The 23,822-nt window shown below is 39.0% G+C and overlaps 1 protein-coding gene and 1 pseudogene across 2 annotated transcripts in view; both read left to right on the top strand.

The window, feature by feature from the left end:
* The first annotated feature begins 5,375 nt into the window (after positions 1-5,375).
* Positions 5,376-23,822, top strand: part of LOC128735367 (uncharacterized) — a 30,802-nt pseudogene continuing 12,355 nt past the window's right edge.
* The window catches only part of LOC128737755 (SH3 and multiple ankyrin repeat domains protein 1), a 368,045-nt gene continuing 363,508 nt past the window's right edge, over positions 19,286-23,822 (top strand). The window contains exons 1-2 of one of the 2 annotated variants that reach the window (XM_053832458.1): positions 19,286-19,480; positions 20,168-20,722. The gene's annotated coding sequence lies outside the window, so the exon portion shown is untranslated. Of the gene's footprint in view, positions 20,723-23,822 lie in introns of both variants that reach the window. The other variant, XM_053832460.1, reaches the window with a different exon arrangement.

Genomic DNA, 23,822 nt, shown 5'->3' with positions numbered 1-23,822 from the left:
AAATGTACATTAGATTCCTCACAATTCTATAATATTCTTATTACGGTCACTTATATCATACAGGAAATAACACACACGTAATACAAGGAAAGAGTAAAGAATTCGAGCCCAATGAAAACAGCAAGCAGTTTTGCAAATGAGTATCAAGAGAGTGCACTTCAGTCGTGTTGTCGCGTTAGCAAAACAAATAGCTTTGGTTTTATCATCACGCACACGTTAATAATTGCAAGCATCAACGTTGCCATTATGCCTGTCTGCCAAGTTAACTCCGGGATACGTTGCTGGCCCAACAAGCCACTCGTCGTATGTTCGAGTCTCGACTGGGCGGTGCCGCTTCAGAGTTAATAGGATCTTTGCACTAGCCCAGTGATTTTCCTGTACTCTAATAACCGGCAGCGATATCTATCGATAAAGAAGGGTCAAGTTCTGAAGGACGTTTATATCCATGCATGGTTTTGCTTTGCTGATAAATCTAGATTTTACCAGATTTTTTATTGCATGCCAGACAAAGTTCTAAATCTTCCAGATATTTGGTAATGTCCCAGATTTTTGCCAGATTTTTGTTTCTCCGTTCTGCAAAGGAGTCATCGCTCCTAATTTCAGACAACATTTTGTACCGGCGTTGATCAAAACTGGCAAGACGTTTCCCGAAAAAGTCCTCCCCATCGGTCAAATTGATCGCCAGATTTTGACATTTATTCGTGTTTGCCAGGTTTTCGAATAAACCTATTAGCGACCCTGGGAAGAATAGGGACTCAAACACTCTAAAATATTTTTTTAAGAATGTGATGGAAACGCAGCACGGGTTTCCAGGAATCTTGTTCTGGTGATATTTCTATATAGACGATGTAGACGACAAAATTGCTTCGTCAAAAGCATTTTGATCAGTCTGTGCTCTTCATCTTGTCTTTTGATAAAAGTTTAAGCAATACGTATCAATTGCTTCTTTCAGGAAACCATAAAAATAGCTGTTGATTGACTGGAATTGACAACGCAATCGATGATGAAAAGGACAACGATACGTTATCTAACGTGTTTTGACTACAGAAACCACTTTGTAGCGAACAGCAGTGTTCTATGCCATCATGGTTCCGCAATATTCCGAAAATAATCTGATTTTCTCATCATCTCCACCTACTACTACTTCATTCCGAATTTAATTTACCTTCATCGGAAGCATATTGACATGATAAACAACTTTGTCGAAAACATCAACCTTCTATCTCGTCATGGTTCGGAAATATCGCCAAATGAATTAAATTTCACCGTATACTCCATCTAGCGGACTAGTTCCAAACTTCAGAGTTCGTTACCAAATGCGTCTTGGCTTTACAAACAACTTTGTAGTAAATAGTAACCTTTTAGCTCATTACGGTTTTAAAATATTCTTAAATGAATTTAATTGCTTCATTATTAGCGCCATCTAGCGAATCAGTTCCGAATTTTGTTGTATATCACGGGATGTGTCTTAACTAGATAAGCAACTTTGTCGAAAGTCGCAACCTTCTATCTATTCACAAACTTGAGTTATTGCCCGCCGTGTACTCAGTACACGACGCGACCGCTTGCGTAACTTTTTTCATTTCAAAAAAGTTACGTTAGTGGTCGCGCTGGTGTACTGAGTACACGCGCGCGGACACACCATTTTTACAAGCATCTTTCGACCACTTTTTTAATTTCTTTTTTCTATATTTTGGCATCATTAGAAAGAGGAAGAGTAGATCTTCGAATACAACCAAAACCTGGTGTGATTTGATTAAAATTTCGATGATTTTTTCGCGTTTTTCGAAAACGCGTGTACTCAGTACACTAGCGCGACCGCTCTAGGGTTAATATAGCTCGCGGTTCATGCGTCTGCGCTACACTCCATTTTGGATTTTGCCAAATTTTACGCTAAAACCCCAAGCATTCGTCGATCAGCTTCTTTTAGCGTCCATGATTCATGTCCGTAAAGGGCCATCGAGAGGATTAGTGTTCTCTAGAGCGTCAGTTTTATGCGAATTTGCAAGCTACGGGACTTCAGTTACAAAATGTAATGCCTGCGTAAAGGCCAATTCGCAGCTGCAATTAGTCGTTTTATTTTGCAAATTACATCGTTATCACATGTCACGAGCATATCAAAATATATTCAGTTCCTCTTCGACACTAACACCATTTGGATTTCCACGCCATGTACTTCGTTTTGGTGGTGTTAATGGTAAGTCCCAATTTCTCAATAAATGACCTAAAGGCTTCTTTCGCTGCTCTACTTTTGATTTCGGTGATATCGACGTCATTCGCAAAATCAAAAAGCACGTGAGGTCTCATCTGCTATTCTGACTCATAATTTTTACTCATCCAGCGTCACACGAATCAACGTAATTGGTTCTGTGGGAAAACCATGTCCTAGCGTTAACTGTCACAGCTCATTTCGTTTGACTGAATCGTATGTCGCCTTGAAGTTGTACTCCAGGAACTCGTCAGTTACTAGACGCAGGGTAAATATCTGATCCATCGTGAAGCGACCCTCATGAAAACCAGCTTGATACTCACTGACGAAGAACTCAGCTAATGGACTCAGTCTAAAACACAGGATAGGGTGAGCACCTTATAGGCAAAATTGAGCAACGTAATGCCTCGATAGTTTTTACTCTCAAGTCGATATCCGTTTTTAAAATTATGGGAAATGAGGTCAATCAACCACTCCTCCGATATTTATTTTTCTCCCATATTATGTCCCTGACAATGAGGTGGCGAATTGTTTTGTACAGCTGCTCACTCCCGGTGTTTAGAAGTTCAGCCAGGATACCATCCTTCACAGCAACCTTACCGTTTTTCAGCTCACTGATTGCTCTTTTGACCTCCTCCTGTGTTGGTGGATCCACAGTTGGACCGTCGCTCAAAATTCTTATCCTGCACCTGCTGATCTTCGTGTTTACTTCTCTATTCAACAGCGTCTGGAAATACTTTTTCACCTGGCTGCTACCGTCGTTTTGTCAGTAAGTCTCGGGCATTCCTCACATTGGAATCGTGTGAAGAAATTCTACAGAGGATTCGCAGAGCATACCTTGCTTATAGAAGCAGGATTCTTATAGGAGAATCCAAGAGTTTAATCCCAGGGATAACTATAACTCGGCACGGGAATCGCCTGCACTATGAACTGTTCTGTTCTCACGTGTAGACGCAGTAAGCTAATCATATATATTGAACTATTGACATCTATTCACGCTGCAGCTGATCCTCCAATAATTCCGAAACAATAATTCCGATTTCAAGTCCAATTTGTAGCAAAGTAAGTAAGTCCTTTGAATTCAATTTGATGTCTAATTTCATGCCAATTTTGAGGAAAATTTCGAATCTATTCAACTTCAAGTTTAATGCTATTGCAGGTCTACTTTGGTTCAATTTCATATCCTGTTTTATATCCAAATTCAAGTCTGATTTAATTACAATTTTGGCTCTCTTCAAGTCCAATTAGATACGAATTGGCTGCGTTAATGTGAGATTAGGATTAGAATTTCAGGTCCAATTTAAATACGATAGGGCAATAGGGCATAAACTTTTAAAAGTCCAATTTCATTTCCGATTTCTAATTCAATTTCAAGTATAATATGAGTCTAATATCAAGCCCAATTCAATTCCAATTCAAACACCGATTTTAAGTCTAATATCAAGTGCAAATTTCAAGTTCAGTTTAATTCCAATTTCATATTGAATTTCATTCAATGTAAAAGGGTAATGAAATCTCACCATACTCACCTCGCCAAATAAGGTCCAATGCATGCATCACGTCGTTTAATCGTTAGAATGAATTTACAGATTGAAAATACATACTACTGGGAGTGCAAAGGTAGAAGTCACTCAACCAGAGCCGAAGGCCAAACCAGAGGTTTTGGATGGATTTGTTGTACCTCAAGAGCTGTCGACAACGATGGATGGCGATAGATTCCTGTTGGCCGACACTATAGTGAGGACAAGGATAGAGCGCTAATATTTGCGACTAAGGAAGGCTTAAAACAATTATCAGCTGCCAAATAATGGGTACATTTGATAGCGTACCAGCACAGAACAGAAGTGAAAGTCCAAACGATTCGGCGATCAAAACTGGTAACAGAGTATTTTGACGTAGAACTGCGTCTTACCGCAGGGTGTCAATCCAAAATTTGGATTCAACCCAGCGTCACGAAAGAATGATAGATTTTTAACGCTAATAGCTCTGCCAATTATGAATGGACTTTCATGGTTTAGATACCGATCGACTCATAAAAGATGTAGCAATTATGTGATTTCTATTGTAACATTCTTTTTCAATGACTAATTAGTAAAAATAACCAAACAGGTGCGGGGTCAAATTATCCCATACATTTTCTTTGTGATCGCCTTGCTCCACAGGCAGGGACGACAGTAAATACACCATCTGTTTACTGTGATTTCGATGACTTTATGTTTGGAAAAAAGCAACAAAATGACGTTTAGACTTGAACTAATTTGATATCTGTGCTTGGGAAGTATGCCAGAAAGAGTGATGAAGTCCTCTCGTCCTAACAAGATTTCTTAGGACTGCGACAAACCTAGTCCAGTTTGAAGTCCTGAAAGTAAATAATTTTGTTAAAGCATGAAACCATCCCTTCCTTTCAACCTAGTCTATTTTTAAACATTAAATCTAGTCCAAATTGATGACCTGAAGGTGAAAAGTCACAGAAAAGTGAGCAGCAATCCTTTTGCCAGATTGTATCCACATTCGCAACTACGAAGTTGCTAATCTTTGTTTGGTTTTTGCGTAAGAAAAAAGTGAAGGAAGTATTATTGCTTTTGTTTTCACGCAAGTTTTGACAATGGGTTTTCGTGTAAGTGCGAACAGGATTAAAAATCTTTTTAGTTTTTCCAGTCACGAATAGATACTATTATTGAAATTACGCAACTAACTTTATTTCTAAAATTCGTCGTACCGTTTTGAAATCTGTCCATCAAAATTTTTCATCGTCCGAAGTAAAAATCACAACAATTTTTACGAAGTTAACGCGCATGTATCTGTGTAGGACGGCATGACAAATGTTATTCTACCAAATTTCTGCAGGTCAGGCAAGTTTTCCTGGCTGTAGAATAACGGCACTGCCTTACGTGAGTTATTTTCATTTATGAATGACGGAAATTAAAACGAGTCGACATTGTCTTCTTTGTCGCACGAAAAAACGTAAGAAACTTGGCTGGTAGGTGGTAGGACTTCTTTAATGATAAAAAGCATCTAAATAGATCTCAGCTCACTTTGATTGATCGCGTATGATAGACAACTAACTAAAATATTAGGGAATAACTTGTTTTGCATTGTGTGTCATAAAAATGTTGATATTTTTAATAATTTGTGTTGGATAGGACGGGAATAGGCAATTACGACGATGTTGCAACATACCCTATCTGATTTATTTTACAGAGCAATTGAGCTGCATGCAGCTGATCATAAAACAATTTATAACGCTATTATCAACGAGTTCGCTATCGATGGTATTGACTATAAAAAGAGACTAAAAGGTTTCGCTTCGGATGGCGCATCTGTAATGATGGGCTCCGAAAATTCTGTAATGCGATTATTGAAGAAGGACTGCCCTGATTTGATTATTGTCAAATGTACTTGTCACTCGTTAGCCTTGTGAGCCAGTTATGCCTGCGAAAAAATACCGTCATATATAGAGTTGCCATTGAAGGATATATATAGATTATATATCAAATAGTCCCAAACGCTGCTCACAATTTTCTGTGATCCAAGATATTGTGGAGCTCAAACCTCTCAAAATGTTACATCCGTCAGCCACAAGGTGGCTTTCCTTGGAAGCTGTTGTAAAAAGAGTGCTGCAACGATTCGACGGGCTGAAACTATTTTTTACTTTTCAAGTTAATTACGACAAAAACGCTTCCGCCACAAGAATTTTTAACCACTTGGAAGATAGCATGACCAAACCCGTTCTATGCTTTTTAGACTAGGTATGTGCTTCTGTTAATTAATAAGCTTAACCGAATCTTCCAATCAGAGACTCCAGCCAGAATTTACTCTCATGTATGATGAAATGTGAACTCTTCACATGTTGCTTTTAAGCAATATTTGCAATGAAAATTATTTGAAAAGTTCGACAAGAACTACAGACTTTGAGAGTAATCTGAAAGAAACGTCGGAAATATACGTTGGTGCAAAGGCTGAAGAGATAATCAGGAACGTATCCAATATCCTAATAATACCACATTCATCCGCGGCTGTGGAGCGTATTTTGTCCCAGTATAACTTAAACAAAACTCAATTGAGGAACAGACTAGGAGTTTCCACGATAGACGCTATTCTAAAAGCCAAATCCCTCATTCAATGGTTAGGTGGAAGTTTTAACATGAAACTGAATGCGAATTTGAAATCAAAATTTAAACAAGGTATGTATAATATCTAATAAAACACGAGTATTATCTATCTTCTATCTTCTTTTATAGAGTAGGGCGGGGCATAAGTGCGATGTTTGGAGTTGTCATCAATTTTCGTGAGATATAAAGAAGGACAACAACATAATATATTTTATAGTGATGCAGTAACTCAATGTCTTCACATTTAACTATAAATCATCTACGGTAATAGTGTTTTGCAAAATAAATTGTTCTTTCTTCTGATCAAGTGCAGATGCGCACTTTTACCCCACCAGCGGGGCAAAAGTGCGAATACCGCGCGGCAAAAGTTCGAAGTTAGAATCCATGAAATTAGCCCAGCAGTAGCTAACAAAACCTAACAAAACAAAACAAAACAAAACCTCCCGGTTGGCTCCGAGGTATGACGCTGGCCTAATAAGCCAGTCGTCGTATGTTCGAATCTCGACTGGGAGAGGCTGTTATGTAGGATCGTAGCAACTGGCCCTGCAATTGTCCTGCACTCTAACAGCTGGCTGCGAAGTCTGTCGTATAAAAACAGAAGGTCAAGTTTCGATAACGCAATGTAGCACCTAGGCTTAGCTAACAAAACCATATTATCTTCAATCTGCGTTATGTTTCGGTAAGGAATATTCTTAATTTGCACCTTTTCTATTTTGCGCTGGTGTATTGCAGCCTCCGTTAGATCGAAACTTTTCCAAATGTTTGTTTTTTGTTTCATCAGTGGAAACACATTGTTTTTCTGCGGCCAACATCTGTAGAGCACACAGTTTTCTGTAGATCCTTCATTACTAGTATCTGTAGTATAGTGCCTGAAGCTGTATATAATTAGCTATACATTTTTGCTCCGTCCATGAATCGCACTTTTGCCCCATCCGTGAATCGAACTTTTACCCCTCCTTACTCTATATATAAAAGTGTGAGTTTGCCTTATCCGTTCTCCATCAAGCCTACGTGTTCCTTGATACAATGCAATCAGCCCTGGTGGGTTGACAAAAAAAAGGGGGAGGCGGGTCCCTAACAGGGGGGGAGGACATAACTCCGAAACGTTTTCATCAAACTTAGCACACATGGAATGTTCCATGATATAAGCGAAACAACCTTGATGGGCCGACAAAAGAGAGGAGGGGGTTCCAGGAGGGGGAGTTGATTTTATTTTGGTTGAAGCGGTCTACAGACTTCAAAGGAATAGAGGCTAAAATCTAGCTTGCAGATATTTTGGTAGTGTTTGCTCGGTTGAGATGGTACTGTGAAATGAATCAAAATTGAGCCAAAGTGATCGAGCCATTGTTGAAATAAAATCCCGAAGACCAGCAACCAGCCTGTTTCATGCTAATAAATAAAATCTAGATTACCTACCGAGAAAACCGACATAAACGATAAAACATTAAGAGTGATGCTACAAGTAAGAGAGAATTGATCAAAAATGAAAGAGTTGCTTAGGAAGATCTTTGCTACCGAAGAATTGTTATAACAAGTAGGTACATCTATTATTTTCGGGTTCATTCTGCAACTAAACAATGTTGGTAGTTGACTCAGGCAGGACTTACTATTATGAATAAAATCTCCTGAATCGATTGTGAATGTATTTCTAAAATAAAAGCCGATCAAGAAATGTTCTTCGTAGTCTAAAATTGAAAAATTTGTTTTATTTAAAATATAAAGAACTGAATGAAAGTTTTAATTTTTGAAATAAACCATTTTTTATAACAAATAATTGTAACCTTTGTTATACTATAACAAAGGTTTTCTTAAACCATTTAAGAAACGTTTTACGGATTTTGGTTTTGAAACATACACCTTGAGAAAGAATGCCATGAAACTTTTTGACGTAGGACTACGTCTTACGGCAAGTTTTGAGATAGGGTGTCATTCCAAAAAATCGAAAAATGCGAGCGTCACGAAAAATGAAAGATTTTGAGCGCTAATAGCTCAGCGGTTTTCCGACCGATTTTCAATATTCTTACACCAATCGATCGGAAAATCTTCTAAGAATTTACCCAAATGAAGAAAAGTATGGATTCTTGATGTTGAGCTATTGAAAAATTGAAAATAATGAACCTATGTTTTACCAGAATTCTCGCTTCGTGATTGGTTGGAAGATTCTTTACGATGATCTAAACCTATACCAATTTGATATCTGTGCTTGGGAAGTAAGCCAAAACAAGTGACAAAGTTTCCTCATTTTAACAAGATTTCTTAACACCGCGGTTCAACCTACACCATTTTGATGTCCTTGCTTGGGAAGTACGCCAGAGAGAGTGACAAAGTCCCCTCGTGCCAACAGATTTCTTACGAACGCGATTAAACCTAGTCCAATTTGATGTCTGTGTTAGGGAAGTGTGCCAGAAAAATGACACAAGTTCGTTGTCCCAACAGATCGCAAATTCTTTACTGCGAGACGATTAAACCTCGGCGAATTTGATATCTGTGTTGGAAAAATGTGCCACAGCTGTAGTATTCGGTTATAATACGACTCTGTATGAATACGCATGCTTGCCGTTTCATTAGAAGTGTATTGAAAAGATGTGCTGTTGATAAAATAGGATTGAATTGATAAAATCCCTTCAACGTGGGGAACCATGGGTAATAAAAACAATCTTTAATTTCTGTAAGGTAGTAGAAAAGCAATAGTTTGTGTTCTTGATTTTGTTAAATTGTTTCCAAATGCACATAGAAATAACTCTGAAATCTTTTGAGGATTGAACGTATGCAATGTTACTACTTTGATAAATGTTACATACAACGCATGTGGCATGTATATATGTTGCATATAGCATGTATACATGAAGAATGTAATGATTACAAGCATGAATACATGCTACCATCACTACAAAGAGACTCACGTAGTCCTGCGTCACCTATATATGCGGTCGTGTCTTGTACACAACCCCTCTGATTTTTTTGACAGCAAATTGGCTCTTTTGCGATACAACACGTCACGTCCTGTCCTAGTGCCGAGTGACCTTCTTCGATTGTCTTACGTAAACAAGCACTAATCAAGGCCGCCTACAATTCCAGTCGAGGAACTGACGTTTATTGTAGTGGAGCTACCTTCGTCTTGGAGGAAACTATATAATCCTTTTCGTAGGCACGGTATCACCTTCTACCAACGATCTCCGTTCATCTTGCAGATTGAAACAGATAAATATCTTCGATTGATAGCCAAGATAGGCCGAGGACGCGTCAAAAACCGTGATCGAGGCTCGATTTGAAACCCAGCTGCGAATTCGAAAGCCTTTGTTCCGGTGAACTTCAGCTACCTCCAGTGTAAGCCTGACGGGCTCCACACGCACAGATCACGATCCATACTGATAATGACAAACAGTAAATCTATAGCTTTGTTAAGTTTTACCCAGCTGCGAAGAAAAAATTTACTCATGTTGTTTGTATTGAGATTCACACACTGCACACTACCTATTGTCTATATCTGTTATATTTCTCAACACAATCAAGCAATGAACATGATCTAATAATATGAGGTCTGTCATAATCTGTACAGATGGCGACAAATCATTTGTCGCTTGCAAGTAGTGATATTAACGAATCTGAATATGATCACTCTAGGTTCTTGATAGCTAGAAGTGATTTTTTTTCGTCCCTGCTCCTGACGGAAGGTACCAGAAGCGTCTAGGATCCAAGCCTGCGATTTCTTCTTCAGTTACTACCTAGATGTATCCCATCGCCACGAAATCAGCCACCTGCTTTCGAACGCTCTCGTATAGCTGAGGATCCTTCTCAAATCATTTCTCTGGGTATCGGTTCCGGCGCTCGGCCATTGGTCTACTATTAGGGAATTCGATGTTGTCTTGCGTCAAATCTTCTGCTTTCTGTCCGAACTGTCGTCTCTTCAAGAATTCTGCGCGCTCGGTGCTCTTCGGCCCCTTCCAGATTAGGAACTACGACAACTCCAAGGCTTTTTACCGAGGATTGCTCCTACACGTAACCTTGGAGATCGCGTTCTGTCGTATCCGAATAGATATGCATCTGATGATGCTGGAAACTGTCGACTAGCTACTAGCTACTACTAGAAGCTACTGATAAAAAGCAGCGACTCTAAGGGGTCCCCACTATAGACTGGAAACTGTCTCGTGATGACTTGCCTTGCTATCAACTGATGGGGCACATTGCAAGACCAGAGTTTACATCTACCGGGGGCATTTGGACGGATCTACTACAAGAGGAGCACAGAAGGTAGTACAGGCTTGGGAGGTACATAAAGTGTTTGGGTAGATATCCCTACTGTATCTACTTTGTCGAGAGTCGTTTGATGGTCTTTACTCACGGATACCCCTTGCTGTTTCGTCACTGGAACCATCTCCTCGACAAAATTCTGCTCCTATGTCAGGAACCTCACCTTCTCATCATCTCGCTTCGAACGTTCTGCTTGATATTGCTCTTCTAGCTGTTTGATCCGTTGGATAATCCTACCTTTCGACGTCGTCCCACTTCTTCAAGTCGACTTTGATTTGCTGCAATCGCTGCGTGTCTCGTTTGCGCTGCTCATCCGCACATTTTAACAGGTTAGCTAACTCCTGCTCTCGCTGGTCTCAAAGATGTAGCACTTTCTCTTCTTTCTCATATTGCTACTGATGAATGCCTTCCATATGATGCCTGTCCTCCTCTTGATTCTCCATGCTTTCCATGCATGCTTCAGCAGATGTGCTAACTCCTGTTCTCACAGTTCTCGCCGCCGAAGCTCTTCTTTCTGCTGCTGCGCATGCTTCTGTAACTCGCTTGTCTCGCATGGCCATTTTTCATGTGGTAGTCGATTTCAATCAGCTTCGAGATTATTTTTGAAAACGCGTCTACTTTCAATGACCTCGGAATCTATCCACTGACGTCAAACAGTCGATTTAACGGTTGGACGTTAACTAGCGGTAGGCTCGGTAAACTACCAGCAGCTTTTTGTGCGACGTCCGCTATCGACGTACGGTATCGCCAAGTACTACTCCTCTCGTTTAAGATTTTTATTCATCGTCTTCTCGATTAGCAGTTTCTCTTTCTGCAACCTTTCCTCCTCCAGCTTCTCTCGCAAACGTCATGCTTCTTCTGGCCACTGAAGCTCCCGCACTGTCGCCGATCTCCGGGAATTCGTCGTACTGGATTCTCCCGTCTTAGAACTTGCACGAGATGGAGGAATGCGCTTAATACACTGAATCGCGCTGACTAACGTCCACTTTCGCACAGGAGAAATGGTACCAACACTCGCATTTTCCGCATTATACCATTTACAGCTCAACATTGTTGGGCCGCAATCGAAATGCTCGCGGTGCTCGATGTCGTCCATCAATGGTTCACATCCATCATCATTCGACTCTACTTCTGATGCGCTGACACGGTGCTTGAGAACAGCTGCCTGCTGGTACTAGTCGAGTCGCTCGAGTTTTCGACCGGGTCGGGCGAACGAAAGATCCTTGTGCACCGTATTTTTTAATATTGCTACAGTGGGGGTTGAAGTCTCGAAGTTCCAGAAGCATCCATCTATCCATCCGGTTCCGATGAGATCAGCTCAAAGAAATAGTATCGTATTACGCCCTTGAATTCACTTCAACAATCTCCAACACAACAATCAAATTTTGATTCTAATTTAGTTTCGCAAATCTCGCTCAAAAATTAGTCAAACAATCTTCTTAGGGGCCATCCAGATACCACGTGGAGAGAAGAATACCAAGTTTCAACCCCCTCCTCCCGTCCCCCTCCATGGACAAGCGCGAACATTAACTCAACCCCCATCCCCCTCCCTATTTGTCCACGTGGACATTTTTTTCTTTTGTAAAATTTAACAAAACAAAAATGTTTGTTTTCAACTTGATTTATGCAGTAGTTATTACAAAGCTTACGTTAAAGGAAGCTCCAGTCTAAAGGCTTCTGCACAATGCCTACGGATTCTAAGTTGTTGCAGAAATTTGAGTTTTTCCATGGATTTTTTGTCAAATTCGTATGCAAAGTGTTAGGACCTTAATTCGCCTGTTCATAGTGATCTTGTCTACTGTGAATTATTATCGATTGCAAGAAATTTCGTTTCAGCTTGACTTTCACTTGACGATTTTTTTCGTCAAGAGTATCCCTGTCTAACCAGTGCACCACAACTTGTCCGTCTACTTCAACACGATACAAGACCTTTCCGACGCGATGTACTTCGTAAAAATTTCTGAAGGCGAATCGTTCCGTACTGCTCGGTTCATGTGTTTACGTCAACATATGCTTCATCAGAAGATAAAACTTTATTTGAGTTTAAAAACAATCGCTGATCAATGGTTAATGCTAATCTTCGTAGTTAATTTAATATTTCTGTTTCTAATTTCTATGTTTTTTCCTGACCTCCTGACGTTCACTGAGCTACTAATGAAGTAGCAGCATTGTAGCAGCGTAAATACAAAAGATACAGGAAAACTTGTTTCAGCAAAGATGTAGATAATAGCTACCATGCTGCATCAAAATCCGGACGGTATCAATATCCGGACACCTTCAATTAATTATCCTTATTAAGCAATAATATGTGCAATTTATGCAGTGTAGCTATGTAGATAACTTTGCAAATATATTTAAGATCATTCGGTCATTGATCATTGATCATTAAGATCGACATATTCAGTGGTTAAATAGGCTCCGCAAAATAACATAAACAAATCAAAACTTAACGTTGTTGTCAAACGGTGTCTTTTTCATGCGACGTTTTTTAGATTACTAAAACGTAGTGCTTGTAAGCTTTAAGGTTTTGGAAACTTATTATTACAGGAAAATCAATTGTTAAAGCTTAGTATCAACAAAGAGGGTAAATTTTAATTAATTGAGGGAATGTCATTCATTAAAGTGTGGAAATAAAGTATATTTTAATAAATATTTACACTGTTTTAATAAATATTCACTGTCCGGATTTGAAACCATGTTTTAAAATCCGGACATGCTTGACTATTGATGGTAACTGTTTAATGTTTTCTTAGGAAAAGGGCTTGTTGAACCAGGCAGAAACTATAGTACGAGAAGGATGTCGAATTCATAAAACCCGCAAAAAATTTCGCATTCTAAAAACTACGTTTGAATTCCGGATATGCCGATGACCGAAGGCGCATTAGGGCTGCGCTTTCGAATTATAAGAAGAAAATCGTGTTGGATTACATTATTGCAAGTGCAGAGGTAGGATATCCGGTCACCGTGAAAATATTAATGCAAGGTAGGATACGCCGTACAATGTCTTGGGAAGCCAGAAGAGTTTTAAAAGGGATTTCCGAGCCGACGATGCATCAGACGGTTTAAGCAATTTTGAGGCAAATAATAAATCTAAATAAATGAAACAACTATCTCCTGAACTATTCCTAATGAAATACATTTTTATTAGAAAATACTTTAAGGCCTTTAATGAAGAAGTACTAAATCACCTTCGTTCTCTGGCTAGGTAAGAAACCTCTTCAGTGTCGTACTTGAATAAAATCCTACCATTGATGACAGAAAACTAGAATTAAAAGTATAAAAATGTATAGAAAAATGATTATTTACTACTTCTTTTTACAATTGATAAGTTGTTTAATTGGGCATAAATTTCTTAGCCTGTCCGGAAGTCAAGCCTTTTTATTTCTTTCATTTTGATGTATTTTTTTGAGTTAGTATTATAAAATTGATTATAGAACAAAGCAGTAATCGTTATGTTGCGAAATTATTTAAGAAGCATCTTAAAAATGTGACCTGCTTAAATGTATTGATGCAGCATGGCATTTCTACAAATGTTCCATACATAACTTAGTTGTTTGCTCAGTTGAGATGGTACTGTGAAATGAACCAAAATTGAGTCAAAGTGATCCAGCCATTGCATTGTTGAAATAAAATCTCGAAGACCAACAACAGCTTGTTTTATGCTTATTAATAAAATCTAGATTACCTTCCGAGAAAACCGACTGAATGATGGAACATTAAGAGTGATGCTACAAGTGGTACTAAGAGTGGTAAGACAGAATTGATCAAAAATGAAAGAATTGCTCTCCGAGGACTCGGGTTCAAATCCCAAATGGTTGCTCCACCGTTCTGGCAAAATTGGGCCTTGCCGCCACGGATCCCCCACACCTTCCCGCCTTTGCGACAGATCTCCTGTAGTGCCACAATGCCGAGTTTTTGCGGTTCTAACTGAACGAGCAACATCCTGTCGCCATCCACGAAATTGAGTGATTTACAGTTCCAGGTAGGAAGCATCCATTCCAAATCCTTGTTTCATCGCCTTTGTCCATACTAAATGTTCCGAGTTGAATTTTTTTGATTTTTCGTAATATTTTAGATATAAAAAGCTTGCCTTACTAGGGCTATGCCACCGAGTCTCATGATGGGGCTGCCATCGTATAGCGCCGAGACAAGACAGTGCCTCCTTGCCTGTCGGTATACGACCTTAGTTTCCACAAGGGTTGGTTACCACATCTCCGCTAAGGTTGCTCGAATTCCGGCTGGTAGGGTAATCAACCTATTTTGGATCCCATCTGTAGCTGTACAAAATTTGGACACTTACAGCAAAATCAAATGGAAGTGTGTACAGCTGCAGATGGGGTTCAAAACAGGTTGGTTACCCTACCACGAGCAGATGGAGATAGAAGTTGCTGGATAAGAGGCTAACGACCACTATGCGGTCTGTGTTGCACATTATTCAGTCGTTTCTTATCCACCAGTCATTTTGACTGATGTTGGTATAAATAGGTATATTTAAAATGCTGGTATATCTAGTGTTAAATAGGCTCCGCAAAATAACATAAACAAATTAAAATTTAACGTTGGTGTCAAACGGTGTCTTTTTCCTGCGACGTTTTTCAGATTACTAAAACGTAGTGCTTGTAAGCTGTAAGGTTTTGGGAACTTATTATTACAGGAAAATCAATTGTTTAAGCTTAGCATCAACAAAGAGACCAAACCCGTGTTTTAGTCTTTTGACCTTGAAATGCGGTCAGCCATATATTAATATTTTTTGAAACGATGGTTCTACAATTGGTGAAGGGACGGTAAGGGAAAGTAATGAAGGATTTTTTGGGAATGGAGGGGAAAGAGTGGAAAGGAAGGGGGGCGGGGGGGGGGAGGAGGTAGTAGGTAGCTACGCTTAACAAGTTGTCTTTGTGACTCCTACCGTTTTGTCCAATGCTGGAAGGTGCATGGGTCGAACCAAGCTCTAATCTGATATTATAACCGGATTTGAACCCACAACACCCGCCAGGGCATGTGGCTCGTTGGTACCCGTGTACCTATGAACCACAGAGGCGCTGGAGTCCAGCATTGGACCTATGCACCTTCCAGCATTGGACAAAAAGGTAGGAGTCACAAAGACAACTTGTTAAGCGTAGCTACCTATTACCCCCGCCCCCCACCCCCCCCTAGGAAAATGATTATTTAACCCTTCATTTTACAATTGATAAGTTGTTTAATTATAGGCATAAATTTCTTAGCCTGTCCGGAAAACGATTCAAAAGTGTCAAGCCTTCTTATTTCTTTTATTTTTTTGTAGGTATTTTATTGAGTTAGTATTATAAAATTGATGTGCTATTGCAAGTTTAAGTTTTATATTTGATTATAGAACAAAGCAGTTATCGTTATGCAGCAAAGTTATTTTTTAAGAAGCATATTAAAAGTGTCACCTGCTCAAGTGTATGGATATTGATGCAGCATAGCATTTCTACAAATGTCCCATACATAACTTAGCTGTTTGCTCGGTTGAGATGGTACTGTGAAATGAATCAAAATTGAGCCAAAGTGATCGAGCCATTGTTGAAATAAAATCCCGAAGACCAGCAACAGCCTGTTTTATGCTAATAAATAAAATCTAGATTACCTACCGAGAAAACCGACATAAACGATAAAACATTAAGAGTGATGCTACAAGTAAGAGAGAATTGATCAAAAATGAAAGAGTTGCTTAGGAAGATCTTTGCTACCGAAGAATTGTTATAACAAGTAGGTACCTCCATTGTTTTCGGGTTCATTCTGCAACTAAACAATGTTGGTAGTTGACTCAGGCAGGACTTACTGTTATGAATAAAATCTCCTGAATCGATTGTGAATGTATTTCTAAAATAAAAGCCGATCAAGAAATGTTCTTCGTAGTCTAAAATTGAAAAATTTGTTTTACTTAAAATATAAAGAACTGAATGAAAGTTTTAATTTTTGAAATAAACCATTTTTTATCACAAATAATTGTTACCTTTGTTGTACTATAACAAAGGTTTTCTTAAACCATTTAAGAAACGTTTAACGGATTTTGGTTTTGAAACATACACCTTGAGAAAGAATGCCATAAAATTGTTTTACACTTTTATTACGCTTCAAGAAAGAGAACAGAAACAATATTTTGTAAGGGAAATAAAATTACTTGTAAAACTACATTTAAGTTGAATTTCACAGCCTGATTAATTGTTTAATGGAGATTTCTATCATTGTTCTTTTGTCACGAGCAAGTATTGATAATCGAATAAAGCCTAAATTGATCTACTACTACAAGAATAGGCTATTGTAGTAGAATTTAATAGAATTCCTTTCTTCTTTCTCATGATTAATAAAACTTTATTTTATTTGTGATGACAACATTAGCAATATGACATTAGTCATCTTTAAGAATGTACTTAAAAGTGGTTATATAGTTTTATTGAGTTTAAATTTAGGTTGCTATAAAGTTACCTTGCTATTGAGGTGGAAAACGAAAATATGATGGAATGTTACGAGAGAGTCTCCCAGTTTGTCGCACTCAAGATACTTATACTGGTTCAACAAGTCAATCGTGGCATATTAGAATCTCGACTGAAAACAACTGTATTCTAATAGCTGCCATATAAGCTTTGCTTTTAATGTAGGACTACGTCTTAAGGGCAGGTATGGTGGGCTAAAAATACGAGCGTCATAAAAAGTGGTCAAAAGGTTTTGAGTGCCAGTAACTCAGCAATTTCCAAGTAGATTTGCCATATTGTTGCAATAATCGATCGGAAAACTTTACTTGCACAGACAACAAATCAGTTCGATTAGAATTGTTATTAGTGCAGCTGCCGACAAGCATGCGCTTGATGTATCGTATATTCGGATTGGATTGATATTTGGCAATCACTGCTTGATTTCTCACCACAAATGTTCGATGGGGCGCAATACAGTTGGCTGTGAAGTTATTTTGAGTTGATTTAGGATATCGTAAAACTCACGTATGATGAGTGCAATTTACTTTGGAGCACTGTCCTGTTGCAAATAATAATCGCCTGCAGATGTAATTAATACTCTCATTACTTAAATTCTAGCGTTACAAAAAAAATTAAAATGAAAAGGTTTATTTCACGTAGTTTCGTTTGCTGTCGCTCCAAAAAACCGTTATAGAGAGCTTCGAGAGCTTTCAATTGCATCCAGGTCGTAATTTGTTAATTAGCATTACCTGCGGAGCCTACGTGTTCGGGGCAGAATCCAACTCCAGCAAGTCTCGTTGCAAACTGAACCGCTCGCTGATTAACTGCCTGTCCGCACTACATTTTGCTGGCACTTTTTCCGCGGATCTGCTAAACTTACTGCATCTTTCTATCGCATTCATGTCGCCGCCTGCCTAGCATGCAGGCAGCAGAATACAAAAGAGTTGTTTTGTATATTTTGCTCTTTTGCCTTTACTCGATATCTCTCTTTCTAGCTTCGCTGCTCACTTCTCATTGTTCCTGTAGCAGTTGGACAAACTACACTGAACCGAAGTCTTGGACGTCTACTAGTCAGGTTCAAATGAGTTCAATATTTTTACAAAAAAAAAATTCCAGAAATTTACGGAAATGGAAGACAATTATAACAATTGTAGTAGACAGAATTGAGCCCCTGTTAGTTGTTGTTAGTAACTGTTGAACCGAGAATAATAGAATAAACATTTTGTGTTTAACAAGCCAGAAAAAATATTTTCTGGGTAACTTCTACAACAATTTCTACGGTTGTGGAAAAGTTCAAAGAAAGTCATGGAATTTTTTACAAATATTATTAAGTACATTACGATTTCATACAAGACTTCAGTATTGATCGATTAAAAGGAAAGGGTTGTCGTGGTTAGTTCGGTATTTTTTGAATAAGAAAAGATTGAACAATTAGTACAAAATTTGTACATTTAATTTAAGCCCAATCGAAACCTGCTTTCGAGGGGCAAATTTTGAATTCACCCGTTCGTTAGCCATTAAAAGAACGGCTGTCTGTGCGAGAGTGTAAGTTGAAGACCTGTTTTCAGCTGAGTAATTTGCAGTGATTTTGAAAGCCTGCAATACAGCTTGCATGTTTTGATAATTATTACAGCAGATACTGTAAAGATCAAAACTTTTTGTCGTCCTTTCATGCAATCTACTTTTATGTTTGGAGCCGATTTATTCAATTAACTTATGAGATGAATTCAAATTAAACATTAGACTCACCTGTATCATCTCCTTCACACACAACAAGAGCGACGCAGCGAGAGCTGTTCTGCAGAAAAAGAGGTCCGCCACAAACTCACTACCAAGCAGAAAGGTAAAACGAGAACGTAAACACATAACCTGTCACAATGTGATATCACTTTTGAAAAAGGAAACACAAAAGCACTAGCCTACTACTAGCATATGCTCTTCTCACCTACGGTGCAATTCCTTTCGCGAACAGATTAAGAATTTGCTGTTTCGTTTCTGCTTTAAAGCAATCTCGGAAATTCCTCACTCTCTGCAAAGTTTGATAAAATATGAGTACGTGAGAACGCTCGGAGAGTTTGCACTGAGCTGAGCTCTCACCAGATCCAAAGATGCAAGCTATATTCGTCTCGTTCTCCCACACACATTCTCCGTACCGATGGATGCGGGCTTCAATATCGTGTATCGCGGAAAGCACCTAGCTCTCACGTCTCGATTCCAGCTAACTCTTGCGGATCTCGCGCACTCCGGTCAGTTCTAGTTAGTGCTCCGTTCGGTAAACTCGTTTGTGGAGGAGGTCTCGTGCGCGCTTCTCTTTAGGATTTTTTTCACAGTGCTTTCAATCATACCTCCCTTTCGGATGTGTGCGTGCGTGTGTGGTGCGCACTTGTTTGACAACAAGGCGTCCTTGTGACGGTGTACTAGGCTGCGGTGCCTTCTCGGCGTTGCTTGAACCGCCGGGCACGGACGACGACGGGGTGGGTGTCTTGTGATGTAGGGTGGTGTGATGCTGTAACGGTGCCAGCACCGCCGTGTAGACTCCTTTTTTGAAGGGAGAAGCTTTCGTTGCAGCCGCCAGGCCAGCCACACGGATTGACAGTTTTCGCGTTTGCTGTCGCCGTCGCTCGCCGGCCGTATGCGGGTGTGCGCTCTGCCTTCGTCCTGGCCGAAAATAATGTACCGTTCAACACACTACTAGTGCACATGCGTGTGCCTACAACGGGCCCTATTGTGCTCTCCCTCATCGGTTTTATCGTCTGATGCAGTGCCTAATCGGATCGGTGTGTGTGCGTGTCTACAGCCAGTGAAGGATTCTTTCATCCTCCCGGTTGTTCCATCCATCGAATCGAAGAAGATTGAAAATCCAATTAAAACAAAGTGAATTTCGATTCCGATCTGGAAGACGGATTCCCTTGAGTCTAGAATATTTGCCGGAATAAGTGTCCATTCGATTAGGTTTGTTCGACGGCGAGTGGGTAGTCAATTATTGTCAACGAAAATTTTACGTCTGGTCGACACCAATACTAACCTTAACGTTTGAAACAGAAAAATAATCAATAACTCGCATGTTTTGGTTAAAATTGGAAACCAAATCATAAAACCGATCGTTTCGTTCGGCAACAGCTGAAGCAGTACTATACAATTGAGGTGGATTTTTTTTACAGTGTACATATTTTTATCGTGTGATGAAAAATCCGGAAAAGGTGTGTTATCAGTGACATTGTTGGGTCATTTGTCTGTGCGAAGATCCATTAGTGAAAGGAAAAAGTTTATCTCAGTGAGCCACTACTGTTTTGTTCGGTAATCAAAGTTGGCCGAAAATGTCGATATTTCTATGCAAACCGAGGCTGAAATTGGCTATTTTTACGTCAAATTATGTTACCGAAGAAGTTAGTGTAATCGAAGTGAAATGATTGGCATTGTTCCTCCGGTTGTGCAGTGCAGTTGTTCGAACCGAACCAATTGGGATCTGCTATTGCAGTGAGGCTGAGGACTGTTCGCATAATCAAAACGGAAGCTGGAGTGGTCTGTGAAATGATACGCCGAAAGATGCGACATTTGGTGGTGCAGTGGGCGACATTCTAGCAGTGATACCATCGTAGCTTACGTACCCTGTGACAGTTTTGCATTTGGTAGAAACAGTTGGATTACGCTGTGAAGCAGAAACTCAGTGAAGAGCGAACGGAGATTTGACTGTGCAAAATTAACTTTGCAAAAAGGTAAGTTTCCTTTATTACTAGTTATTATACACATCTCGTTTATTACGCGATTATCCAATCGATTCAATTTTAATGGTAGCGGGTCTAGCACGATGATTCTTGCTGTTGGGGATATTTTAAAATTATCGTACAGTTTTGAGCAGAAGGGTCTCTTGATTTCATGAAATTTGACATACGAGCATAGTTCATGGGTTTATTGGGGAAAACAATATTTAAAAAATTCAAAGCCTCCTGTTTTCCTAGAGGACTCTAAGAGAAATTTTCCTATTTTCTCGGTCATCGCTTGTTTTAAAAACTTATAACTCTTGAACCAAGCGTCGTAGAACAATTTTCTCATTATAAAAACGCTAGAAAATTTTCTCAGCAATCTAGAAAATATATCTGTTACAAATTTTTTTTTCGAAATTTTATATTACGGTGAAAAACTCAATAGAAAAGTCGAAAACATTATGTTCTACACTTTTTTCTTATTCGCCAATGCATTAACTTTGAATGACGAAAATTTTCCGAAATTGTAATTTTTTGGTGCTAAGTTATGGTAATAGCTCAAAACCATAACTTAATACATACTATTTATCTCACTAAAACACTAAAAGAATTAGAACATAGTTTTTCCGGCTTTTCTGAAGCGTCTTCCAGCGTAGTGAAAATTTTTGTGAAAAACATGTTCCTTCCAAGTAGTTCCAAGTTCCATCTTCATAACAAAAATGTAAGTTTTGAACTCTCTAATAAAGAAGAAGATTCTTTGAAGAATTTGAGGAAAAAGATAGATGAACGATTTTATTTTATTACAACATAATCTAGAAGTCTGATTTACCCCATTATACTCAAGGATTTTATCAAGAAAAATGCAAATTCGATACGATCGAACGACAATCAAGTTTTTTTTTACTAAAATGTCGTGTAAGGTAATGTTTGGGCATTCTTATTGTTGAAAGGGACCAATGTTTTCAAGCTGAAGCTCTTCAGCAGCCAACATTACGGCTGACCAGGCTTCCACTCGTTCGCCGTTCCTCAGCGGTGAGTTCAGGATCAGGTAGACACACATATCGGGTACTTTTTCATTTCGACGTATCTGGCCATGAGAGATTCCCTTCGTATCTCCCCTCTTCCGCTTTGTACGGCGCTACTAATGCATTTTGACACATCAGCTTTGCATGAATCGGTTGCCGGAATCACTAGCTAGCCAAATGTCGTGAAAATTTTCTTTTCAATGCCACAATTCCGATTGTATTTTGAAGTTAATGATAATTTATTCTAAATCATTGAGAAACGGTCCTTTTAAGGGCTGCTCAATAATAAATGAAGATGCATTTGATTTAATGGAATTAACTTTTCAAATTCCAAACTGACGTCTGTCTAAATTTAAACTGACCGAAACAAAATGAAATCAAATAATCAATACGTAAGTAAAATTATACTTTTCCTCCAATTTATCAATTCAAAACTGTTTCATTTGTATTTACCATTTACTTAATATTTGTTAAAGATATGTCAATATTATCCTGCAAAACGTTCGTCGTCCGCGGGTCAGCTGTAATACGAGATATTATTTTATGTACAAATCCTATTTCCTGAGAATCTCTAGAACGAATATGTCAGTGCTGTACAGATAGAGCAGAACGACTATTTTGAGCTAGATTAGGCAATATGAAGGAGCTGGTTTGGTAACGTAACTCTGGGATTTGTTTATTCTTGTGTTCTTAGGCGAAGTTTTTATAGATAATCGTGATATAGGGCACAACTGGGGCTACGGAATTAAAGAGGAAAAACTTGTGTTTCGGAAGAACTGGTGCGGCGCTCGAGAGTGTCATTTTTGTCGCAGAATGGAATGCTGGTTAGTTTTCAGACCGAGGGTACATTTTCGAGGAAAATATTTTTCGAATGCTGCCGTCTATTTGCCCTTGCAAACAAAAATTTACCGGCACCCCAGAGCGAATTTTGTGTGGATATTGGGTGGAATTGGATCGCATCCATTGCTATCAGAATATTGTATTGTGTTTTAGATCAATTGGAATTAACCCGGTACTGCTCTTTCCGGTAGAGCTTGTATTCGGACTCTCGAAAAAATCTACGATAAAAATCTACAACGAAAACCGTAGCAAAAATCTATCTCATTAAGCTCAGCATTTTCGATATATTGCACTAAAATTGTGGATATTTATTTAGAGGTCAGTTCAATCCTGCTGTTAGTTTGTCTAAAAGAATGGAAAAGCTAGATTTCGAATGATTTTATGATCTACCATAAAACAAGGAACAATATTGAAACTTTATTTCAAATAAAATAGCTTCTGATAAGAGCTATTGTCTTTTTGCGTGGCTAATATCATTCATGCCAGCAATCCGATCCGCTAAAGTGTGACTTAGGTCGTTTTTTATGGACGCAGAATTTCGCACATTTGCTGGAGACGCATTTACGGTTGAGCGAGACCGCATTCCACTGATTCGCTATTGGACTCGTTGCGTAAACATAATCAATTCTCGGGTACTTTTTCATTTCGACGTATCTGCAAATGAGAGATTCTCTTCGTGTTCCCTCTCTTCCGTTGTTTACGGCGATACTAATGCATTTTGACACATCAGCTTTGCAGGAATCGGTTGCCGGAGTCACTAGCTAGCCAAATGTCTTGAAAATTTTCTTTTCAATGCATTAGTTTCGCCGTGAAAAGCGGACGAGAGGAGACACGAAGAGAATCTCTCATTTGCAGATACGTCGAAATGAAAAAGTACCCGAGAATTGATCTACCTCGGCATCCAGTTCTGCCAGTTCAGCCTTGTTGATCGTTTGTTTGTTGATTGTTGATCGTATTAGCTACAGACAATCCACTGCGGGTTGTTTTCAGTTCGATAGCTTCGGACAGGGGCGCAGAATGGAAAAATTTTAGCAAAAAAATTTTCTTCAAATACTCGTTTTGGTGCACATCTTGATTGATAGCCAAACCAGAGGGCTTGAACCATGGCTTGAAAATATCTCTCTCGGAAATGGCAATATACCACATCACTTTCTGTTCAAACCTTCAACTAGTATTTTATGTTCGGAGATGCTGTAAAACTATCCAGGGAATAGTATCGATCATTTCCGGGAATGTGCGTCTTCGAA

This window comes from Sabethes cyaneus, chromosome 2 (genome assembly GCF_943734655.1).
Source record: "Sabethes cyaneus chromosome 2, idSabCyanKW18_F2, whole genome shotgun sequence".
In the NCBI taxonomy this organism is placed as follows: domain Eukaryota; kingdom Metazoa; phylum Arthropoda; class Insecta; order Diptera; family Culicidae; genus Sabethes; species Sabethes cyaneus.
This window is presented reverse-complemented; position numbering and strand designations above follow the sequence as displayed.